This window comes from Castanea sativa, chromosome 7 (genome assembly GCF_040712315.1).
Source record: "Castanea sativa cultivar Marrone di Chiusa Pesio chromosome 7, ASM4071231v1".
In the NCBI taxonomy this organism is placed as follows: domain Eukaryota; kingdom Viridiplantae; phylum Streptophyta; class Magnoliopsida; order Fagales; family Fagaceae; genus Castanea; species Castanea sativa.
In genome coordinates, this window is record NC_134019.1 from 4,925,550 (window position 1) to 4,937,270 (window position 11,721).

General features: G+C 31.9%; 1 long non-coding RNA gene across 1 annotated transcript; it reads right to left on the reverse strand.

The window, feature by feature from the left end:
• Positions 1-5,454: 5,454 nt before the first annotated feature.
• LOC142644738 (uncharacterized) lies at positions 5,455-8,917 on the reverse strand. Its single transcript, XR_012845984.1, has 3 exons — positions 8,676-8,917; positions 6,014-6,067; positions 5,455-5,680 (listed from the first exon to the last, which is right to left on the reverse strand). It is a non-coding gene; the product is annotated as an uncharacterized LOC142644738 (long non-coding RNA).
• Between the last annotated feature and the right edge of the window lie 2,804 nt (positions 8,918-11,721).

Genomic DNA, 11,721 nt, shown 5'->3' on the forward strand with positions numbered 1-11,721 from the left:
AACACAAATAGCTATGTTTCATTATTATACTTAACATTGGCAAAAACATATAAAATGTTTAAGTATTTTAATGTATTGATAATAAGTGGAGGCTATTTGAGTTTCAATATTTTGATTTGTTTGCTACATTGTTTTTTGTTTCATCTCTCTCTCTCCCCCCTATTTTTCTTGTAACTAGGATCATATTTTGCGACGAGCCTCTTGGATCATTGACAATGTCCATCTCTTTCCATGGGTTGAACATGGCTTTGAATTCTCACTCTCCCCTTTCTTGTAAGGTAAAATAAATAAATAATAATAAATAAAAAAACCCCACAGTCAAGTTTTATTTTATGGCATATTGTCCATATCCGATTCTTCAATGAGAAGAATACTCAAGAAATAAATGGTGTTAAAGTAAAACTCATGGTTTAGTTTTACATTAGATTTGGTGAGTTATTCAAGAAAAACAATGGTGACCTAGTCCATTCCTAGATGTTTTGTTTACCGACAAATTTGGTTAAATTTTCTCCCAATGCAACGTTCACGCATATATCATGGGGTTGGGTTACATACAGGGGGTGCAACCTCCGATCCCTCCGTGGAAGACGGGAAAAACACAAAAACTCTTAAACTCTTCCATAGTTCTTAATCAAGGAAAACTGTGTCTTGTTCTATGTAATCAAAACTATAATATATGGGCAAAGATTGCTTGAAACATGGAGGCATGATTCATGACGCTCTAGGAAACATGGACATGGATACTTGCACAAGCACGAGCACAACATGGTGGCATGGCAATTTTTGGAAATTAGGATACATATATGGTAGATATATGTATATTAATGAATGAATGAATTATATATATATATATATATATATATATATTAGGTTATAAAAAAATCATGAATTAATTAATTAATTATATATATAAATTTTATCTTCAAAGCTTAAAAAATATTTTTATAACAAAAATATTATTAATTTTTTTTAAATAATTGTTAAAAATTCTTTCAGCAGCATGTTAGACCCTAGCTACAAATTTTATATATATATATGTCAAGTCTACCTAGATAATGAAGAAGGAATAGTAAAAAGTTAACCAGCTGGCCTGATGGGTGGTGGACTTGAAATCGTAAAAGAGAAAATTTTGAAAGGAAGCACCTATCTAAGTATCTATACATCTTTTGTTCACGTGGGTGGCTAGAGATAAATAAGCTCTTCACGAGTGATAGCTAAGGTGGACAAAACAACAAAAGGTTCATATAGGCAAAACTAGGAAGTATTGGCAAAGGGGGAAAACTATAAAAGAGAAACCGATCCAGGAACTGAAAAAGAAGATCAGTATGAGAGGAGATCGGTGTGAGAGGTACAGTGCATTTCAGCATTTTATTTTGGGCATAGGCCGTGTCCCAACTATATCCACGCCATTTTCATTATTTTTCAAAAAATAAAAAAAAAGAAAAAAAATGTTGGGACATGCCTGCAGCCATGTCCAATACATTTCTAGTGTCTCATACGTACGTACGTGTCGGTCACGGGCACGGCAGCCCAAATACCATATCCATGCATACTTTGTGGATAACATTAAACAACGTATGAGGTCTAGGAAATATCTTTGCACATAATGACAGTCTACTACTGCTACTACCAAAAAAACAGAAAACACTAGCACAACACCATATGGCTAACAAGTTGAAATAAAACGTGGTATACTAACCAAGTAACCATTACCAAAACAATCACAGAGCTCGTTTTTTTTGGGTCTACGAGAGAGAGAGAGAGAGAGAGAGAGAGAGAGAGAGAGAGAGAGAGAGAGAGAGAGAGAGATTATCTGGTGCAAAGTCATGATTATCGAAGGCGTCGCATGAGAGATACAGAGAGCGAAGGGGAGCTAAGAATGACTTAGCCAATGGCCAAGCCAAAGCATATTGCTTTCACAGCAAATGTTGGCAAATCATTCTTGGCTCGACTCCACTCTCTATCTCTTTATGCAAGACACGTAGACAAATTGCATTAATGTTCTATATACAACTCTCGGATCTTTGTTACACTATATTTTGCAGCGTAATTGACATATATGTAGGAAGAGATATATCCTTGGGGCTACCCAATGTATTATTGATAGGTTGTTATGTGAATAGAATCTGGAAGATGACTGTGTGATGAGAATGTTGGGATATGATGCGTCAACGGGAATTTGTTCTTAGGATGAAAGTCATGATAAGATTTTGATACAAGTTAACAAGTCTCTATATGGATAATATGTTGGTTTTCTGACCTAATCCTGTTGCACTCACTAGATAATTTCTAGATTCTATGTGCCTTTTGATAAAAAGGGTCCCAAAATAATTGACTATGAGAAAAAAAATTCCCATGTTCTTTACATATTCAACCTCCTCGCATTCAACTCTAAGGTCTTTATTTGGATTTTCGTAACGTACCTTATGATATTGTGTTACTCTGGCATGGTTTAATAAAACATTTTTGTTGATTCAATTAGTGCAACTGGCTTGCTGGTTTCTCACGTTGGATTCTAGAGTCCACAAAAACCACAGTTCTTGGAAACTTCAGGAGAAAAATACTAACTTATATATATATTGAGAAAACTTATCCAAATATTAACTATAAGAGGATTAAGTGTGCAATACATAGTAATCTATATATATTTCGTCTTGTTTTTCAATTGTATCCAAGACTTCGGTTTAATTGTCAATTTCCTGTCTTTTTTTTTTTTTTTTTTTTTTTCAATTAATCAACCCTTTACTAAAAAGATGAATGAGACATTATTCTTACAAACGAAGAATTGGTCAATTCAGTAAAATAATGTATTCACTAAATATTGTACAGTTACAAGGAAATAACAACGCACTAATCTTCTGTTTAACCTCAACCAAAACAAAATACAAAAAACAACTATGCATGCACTAACTAACATCTTTAGAAAGAATTTAAATATTTACTAATGAATTAATTTATTACTTTTAAAGATAATGTACTAAATTTCTATAATTTATTGTTATATATGTAACCAATATTGGATTGATAACATTTTCAGTTTTCTTATAAGGAATATATGTTGCTGAGGATGTCGGCATATATTTGTAATTTTTTTTGGTGTGCCCAAAAGCTTCCATATCAAGATTTTTTTCACCTATTTATATAGGTTATCCAATACATGTCTTTGTAAGTATAGATTACGGTCAATCCCACATTTATCAAACAATAGCTCTCCAAATACTAGTTAAAGTTGTTCAAGACAAAGTGTAAATGGCAAGCCTAAAGCAATTTGTGGTGAAGTTTCTTATCATCATAATTATGGGATTTGTAGCTTTTATTGTAAGCACACAAGGGCAACCAAAATATTGTTGCCATGTTCTTTATTTTTTCAACTCTTCTAATGTAGAAGCACCAGAATTTTAAGTTAAAATTCGTAGTGGTGTTCCACAAGATGAATAGGTTTCATTATAGACTTGATATTTTTATAAACATATAAAATGTGTGAGTGAAGTATTTTAATATAGTGGTGTTCGTAGTGGCGTTCCAGAAGTTGAATAAGTTTCATTATAAAATAAAGTTTGGTTATAAATTTGGTTGTAACTTAATGATAATGCACTTTTGGCAATGCCTTTTAATTTTTCTCTGCAAATAGTATGATTGAGAGTGTTACTTGAGACAAAAGAGAGTGAAGTAGAGCCTAGGATAACTTGCTCTGAAGCCAAGAGAAGGCAAATTGCTTTCTTGATATATTAGCAAGTCATCCTTAGCTCAATTAAATTCCCTCGCTCTCTTCATGCATGACTCTTAAATTAGCAGCAATGACTATTTGATATTTGTATTGTGCAATGTAGTTGAGGTATTTATAGCCAAACTTGAAGAATTTCACACAAAAGCTTCTAGCCTTCCACATATACTTGTTATTCAAAATTTCGATAGGTGGTTGTGAGAATAGAATCTAAAATTATAGTGCAATGTCAAAGAATTCTTCGGATACGAAATTTAAGTTAATGGGAATTTATTCTTAGAATTTTAATTGTGAAAATCATGATAAGGTTATGACTCAAGTTCAAAAATTTGAGGACACCAAAATTGGTTTCCTATCCTAGTTCCAAGGCATATTATACATGTACTTATTGATGCACAAGCAATCCTAGTTGTTAGCAAAAGCCTTAAAATGTGGAATCTAATTTTCTTTTTCTTCTATTCTCCCCCAGTGAATGTGAGTCTTGTTTCAATCAAGGACGGACTCAGGTGGGGGCTTGGCCCCCTCGGGTCCAATTTTTTAAAAAACTTTTTTAGTTATAATATACTTTATTTTTATAGTTGGGCCCCTTCTAAAACCTTAGGCTCTCATTCTTTTCGATAAGCTTGACTAGCCTCACTCAAATAGCAACTATCCAATCAGAAAACTTAACAAAAAAAATAAAAACATTCACAATGGTGATTTTATTTTACCAAAAAAAAAAAAAAACTATTTTACCATCAAGGAACAAAAAAATCATGTGTTATTAGAGAAGGTAAAGCTAAATTTTTTGTAACTATAGTAAACTGGTATAAATACCAGTTGACTGTAGCAAGTTCTTAAAAATAAAATACAATATTTTATTAAGATTATATTTCTTTCTTCAATTAAAATATTCAAATTCTCTCACTACCTTTATTATTTTAATGAGTTGTTTATATTATTTTAAATGACGTGATATAAAAAATAGAACATTTGATATTGGGTGTATTGTAAAGTGAGGTGGTAAAATAAATAAAGTAGCTTTTGGAGGTGCTAAAAGCTAAAATTTTTAGTACCACCACTATGAATGCTCTAACTTCAAGCAAAAAAAGAAATTATAGCCAGCCTAGTATTAAGAAAAACATTATTATTATTATTATTATTTTTTGTTTGTCTTTGTTGGTAAATGATTGCATCTTAATATATTTAGAGACAATGATTTTAAGTATTTATAATATTTTAATACTATATGGATACTTGCTTGGAGTTTTTTTTTTTTTTTTTTTTTTTTTTCTTTATACTCCGGCTCCCGGCTAGTTTAAAATCTTGAGTCCTTCTATAGTTTCAATGAATGTAATTTTTACTAGCACTACAACAAAAGTGGACTATGGTGACGAAACGTTTCGTCACCACATGTCCTTATTTCGTCACCAAAGACATATGGTGACGAAACCTCATTCGTCACCTAAGCCCCGTCACAGAATGTCTTGGTGACGAAAATTTTTCGTCACCAATAAAAATATGATAGGTGACGAAATATTTTCGTCACCAATAAAAATAATAGGTGACGAAACTTTTTCATCACCTAATATTTTGCGTCACCAAACCAATGATTTTTCATTTGTAATTTTTTTTTATTTGACCATATAAGGTGACGAAATATTTCGTCACCAATGGTTACTTGCCATTACATTAACCTATTCATTTCCAACCACTTCCATAAACAAATCATCCATATAATTCCAACCACATTCATAAACAAATCATCCATTCATTTCCAACCACATCCATAAAGAAAATCATCCGTACAATCTACAAAGGAAATAAAGAACCATTATACTTTTAAAACCATTGAACCGAGTTGTTCACAAAATAATTACAACCATTTACGTATAAATGATGTCTTCTCATACTTTACAAAAAGTGATATGAGTTCAAGTTGCACCACAAAAACACTCTTTGCCACCAATCTCAAATCTGCACAAGTATAAAGAAAAATACATCAATACTGTATCTATTGAAAGAAGCAACTACTTGTACAAATAATCACAAGATTGCCTAAAATTCATCTAAATTTGATACATTGATATTACTATCATGGATCCAACTTAAAAATAAAGTTTGATACAAGGAATATGTTGCCCAACATGTTAAAAGTTTCAATATCACCAGTGTGGCAAACACTAAGTTTATACTAAAACTCTACTAAGTGATCTATTTATAGAGAAGAATTCAAATATGCCTTTAATGGCTTCAAAGTTCATTATTCATTTAAATTGCTCCAAAACAACAAAAGATTAGAGAAATTACCAATAACAACAAAAGACTTATAGTCCAGTCCATTTAGATTGCAAACCTATATCCCTGATAAGATGTACAAAAAAAAAAAAAAAAGTCATAACTATTAGTAAGACAATGCCAAAAATGTCCACAGAAAACCCAATTACATAATGTCACTAGTTATGCTATCTAAATCACATAACCGAATGAAAAAGTACTAACTGTACTGCACAAACATGACCCAAACAACTAGAATCAAATAGAGATAGAGACAAAGAAATATAGTACCTCAACAGTCCAAAATAAAGAAAATCTAGAGAATATCCAAGAGGACCTAAACCATTTGCAACCAAAAAATGTTTGTAAGACCTCAAAATTCCACAAATATCCAAGACAATGAGAGGTTAATAAACATTGCTTATTAGGTAGGAAAATAAAATGCTAACCAAGGTGTGTTCTAGTTAGTAGATGAGCTCCTCCCACTGCCACAAATGTCATTGAAACTCTTGCTCCTCAAAAATTGTATGATGCTAGCTATTTGAGTATTTTGCAAATATTCAATATAGAGTACTTACTATATACTAAAGTCAATTGCCCTTCTCTTTTTGCTTTAGTGCACTAGTACACTACAAATAATTTTAAGAAAAATGAATCATAGATTGTAATAAGATGTGCATGCACATATGAAGTAATAAGGCTACATGCGTGTGTGTATGTGTATATATACATACATACATATATATATATATATATATATATATATATATATATATATATATATTAGAGGTGATTAACCATAAATTAAATTAGTTGAAAATTTTAAATTTAGGTTATGTGGACTGTGTGTAACTACTCAATTATGAGCATGACTACCACTACCCCTACACGTGGACAAGCCCCCAATCATCACACCCATTTGAATTGCAAGTAGTCATTATTTTATTTTGTGTTAAAGACTTAAAATTACTACAATGGAAGGCAGTCCCAAAAGTGTAGGGCTTGTGGAACTCTATGACTCTATAATCTATTTGCCTTTCTTTTTGAGAATGAACCCAGGTGCACTTGCACCTATATATCTTTTCATTTTTCCCATTAAGCACAAAACCAAAGTACCCTTATTAGCAAAAGTTTCTAACAGCCACTTTCTCTCTTTTGAACCTTTTCATTCAAACAAACTCAACTGTTAAAAAAAACCAATAGAGCAAACCAAAAGAACCAATAGAGCAAACCAACAGTTGAAATTTGAAAAAAAAAAAAAATTTACAATCCAATTGTAAAATTTAACAGTTTCAAAAAAAATATTTTACAATCCAAAGTACAAGGGTACCTTCACTGAGTGTTTCATCTCTATCTTTATGTTTATCTTAAGCTTTTAGATGTAATAAATATAAATATAATGTTATACGAGTAAGACAAAATATACGATAAGTTGGTCATTTTACCAATTCCAAACCATTTTCCAATCAAAAAAGTATAAAAGAAATATTGGATCAATCTCAATATTTCTAAAAAAATAACTGTCAAATTTTGTGTGTATCCAACATTTTCTGTACCCATTATAAATCTAACCAATAAAATATTAAAATCGATTATTAAGCACAACCTGGAACTGTCCTATCTAGCTAGTGTCCCTACAAGTTGAAAGCTATTGACACAACCCATGTACTTATTTAAGATTTTTCTTCTTTTACTTTTTCACCTAAGACCTTTGCTTTCATTCAACAAAACCACGTGTAAGACATTTGTTACATATTGCATTAAATTAATGCTTACAACTATATGAATCTTCGAAATCTTCAAACTTTTTGGATTTACATATAAATGGGACTAGACTGAAGTGGAAGGCAAGTGTTGCAGCTTCATATGCTTATTTTTGAGTCACATGGATTGCCCATACTTGAAAGATATATTAATTAAGGTTCTACAAAATTTAATTCCATGCTTATCAGTGTGGGACCTGAATACCGGATCAGATAGCTCCCTTTCATAATCATCACAGTGAATGAATGTGTTAAGACTCTTTCATTCACAAAATAAGTAATTTCATTATACAGTATTCATGTGTGTGTGTGTTGTTGGGACGTACAAAAATCCTCAGCTTCCTCAGCTTTTTAAACTGATACATAGCAGAACAAAGCACATAACATAAAAATATCAAAATTTAAGTTTCCTTTCAAATTCCCTCAGCTTCCTAAGCAACCAAACAGAGACTAAAAATTAGCCACTAATAAATTATCCAACAACATAAAAATCATGCATGTCCAGTATGATTATCCCCAAAATTTCACCTAAAAAACGTTGCACATTTAACCATAGTCAAAATTTAATTTTGAAGAAACTAAAATTTGACAGATTCCTCAGCTTTTTAAACTAACACACAGCAGAACAAAGCATATATAGCATAAAAAGATCAAAACTTTCATTTCCTTTCGAATTTGCCCAGTTTCTAAGCAACCAAACAGAGACTAAAATTTTTTTAACTAATACCATTTCTCCAGCACTCCACTGTTTGGCTACTCAGAAAAATGAAAGGAAAAAAAAAACATTCACATGGGTTTCGATCAAAGCCACCACCAACGCCAAAATTTGACACACATACAATTGGGCATCATACCCGGCCATCCTCAATGGACAAAATTTCAGATGGGTTTCGATTGGGATGAATAAACTTTGGGGGAAAATCGAAGCATACCTGAAATGGGTTTCCTTGCGTCGGTGAAATCGACGAATGAACTCTCCTCTTTACTAAAAATTTCGCAAAGAGAAAAACAATTCGTACAAATAGAGAGAGGATTGGTGAGAGAGAAAGAGAGAGAGGATCTATGAGAGAGAAAGAGAGAGAGAGAGAGCTTACCGATTGATGAGGGAGGCTAAGAGGCGTGAGGTTTGTGTGTATTTGGGTTTTGTTTAGGCGTGAGGTTGAGAGTTTTTTTTTTTTTTTTTGAGAAGGTGGGAAGCTGAAAGGCCAAAAGCTGAATAAAAAAAATAATTTTGAAGGCGCTGAAAATTGGGCATGGGCACCGCGCAAAAAATTGAGAGCGCGCTATTATATTTGGTGACAAATTTGGAATTTCCTCACCCAAGTTAGGTCTTTGGTGATGCAAATAAATATTTCGTCACCAATTTGAACATCTTTAGTGATGAAATATTGATTTTGTCACCCATTTAAACTATTTGGTGACGAAATCTTCTTTTCCTCACCTAATGCTAACATCCAGTGACGTAATTGTTTATCCTCACCAGATTTCGTCACTATAGCCCACTTTTGTTGTAGTGTAGGATTACTTACAGGATGGCCAAGGCATCAACTCATCACTCCACTTTGTTAGGGTAAATTCATTTTCAGTTTTGGCAAACCCGTATCCAAAACCTTATTTATTGAATTGAGTTGTAAATTTTAGCGTCTACATGTGTGTGTTGAAGATTTACATTGAACACACAAGAAATTAACTCAAAATTTGGTCCTTGTAAACCTTTCAATATTAGTGAGGGCCTGCTATTTGTCTTTGCAATGATATACATCTTTATTGTTATTTTTGGAGTTGCTTTGCATAATTTCATTCTGATGAGTGTAAATTTGTAATAGTCATCCATTAGACAGATTGACGAACTCATAAATGGCATTAAATACAAGTGATAGCTGAAGAGTAATGTATGAACTCCAATGAACGAATTATTGTTGAAGGCAATAAAAGCCTAATACTTATGACCAATGTCTCTCGACCCACACAACAGGAAGAGAAAGGGTACCCATTTTCATACTCACAATTATTGGCCATTTTACTCTCTGTTTGATTTTAGCAAGTGAATCTTTTCATTCCAATCTAGCTAACTTGACCATTGGAGGGACCTTGGCCAACACCACACCGATGTTCTTTTTATTTTTTATTTTAATTTTTTTTATCCCTTCGTGGTCTTCTTTGCAAAGTGAATAACGGAGTAGCTTGTCATTGTCCATCTGTATAGACGAGAGCACAATTGACGATTTTTTGCATTATCACATTCTTTCTTATTTGGTCCTAGATATCGAACTTTTGACAAAATTTTGGTTCTATTCTAAGTCTTACTAAAGCCATTGGTAATATGAACATTAAATAAATAAACTACATAAACAATTTTAGTGAACTGATATCGCAATTGTGGCTGTGAGAATTAGCTATATACTTGTAAATATATATTTTTATCTAAAATAAACTGTAGTGAATATGAACCATGGTAAGAGGTCCACAATTTTTAATTGATTTGGTGAGTTGATCTAATTCCTTGAAGAGGAGATAATATTTATAACAATTTCTCACACATCATAATTTGAATATTTTTAGAAAATTTAGACTTTGATTGATTTCTTCTAATCCAAATTAGCCAACTTGATTAATAAAATTGATTATGCAATGGATTCTAATTTAGTGAATAGTTGGCACAATCATATCATAATTAAATAATGTATCTGAAAATAAATTTGATACAATGATATGATGGTTATGAAAGGAGATAGTGATATGAAAACCCTTAATGGGTTTATTGATCACCACCAAACAGAAGAATTCAAAAGAGTAGAATGGAAGTACAACAATAAGAATATAACTCAATCCTAGAAATACTACTCAAAGAAGAATTTACTCACGTGGCCACACACAACTCTAAACTAGTTTAACTCTTCAAATTTGTGAATATTTACAATGCACAAAGACCCAATCTATGTTTAACACTACAATAACAACTTTATTGGTGAAGTTGTCTCCTACAGGTTGATTATAAACACCTCAATATCTTCAATATGATGTCAGAGATGATGCTTGGAACAAAACCCTCGGTGGACACAGTTGCAACAATATCTTCTCTTCTCTCTATGTTTTCTTTGTCATTATGATGACCTGAGATGAACTTTTGTACTTTTTGGAACCTTATGGCATGAATCCCATGGCCAAGGTCATCATGGGCCTAATCTAAGAACTCAATTTTCTCAAGGTTCAACCAATCGACTGGTGTCGATGCATGGATCATGCATGCTATTATGAACTTCGATCAATCGAGCTACAGTTGAGGAAACTAGCAAACTTGATAGCTTCTTGAGTAATTCTTGAGCATCTTCTTATGGTTTAGAATGTGATATTCAATTAGCTAACAAGACATTAAGATGGTGTTTGGTATGGGGTAATGTTTTATGATTCCTAAGAATGTTGAAATATTCCCATATTTGGTTGCAAATCATATAAGGCAATTATATGCCAGGGGTTTCTGAATTCGCACTCTACCCCCTTCTTGTAAAAATATGGATTTCCTTTAAAATAGGTGGGTATCAAGATTCCCAAATTTAAAAGAAATTACATTTGTTTTAAATTGAAAATTTTACCATTTTCCCCTTATCGTTTAACCAATGGAAATAAAACATGAAACAAATCATCAATATCTATTTTTTTTTTTGTTTTTATCTCTTCCCGCCACAACAACATAATTGCTAAAATAAAATAAAAAATTTATATCCCCTATTTGGAATTGGTTAGATGCTAAAATAAAATAAAATATTTATTTTTATAATCAAAACAAGATGTTATGATTTCCATAAAGAACACAATTTCAAATAGTTATTTTTGTATTATACATACCATTTTGAAATGTTAGACTATAGTTTTAATGAATTTGTCAAAATTTGTAGAGTTTATTTAGACCCCTTAAACCACAATTGGATTAATCTAGTTAGTAAGCCAAGTTATTACTTAGTCCAAATTCTGAATCTA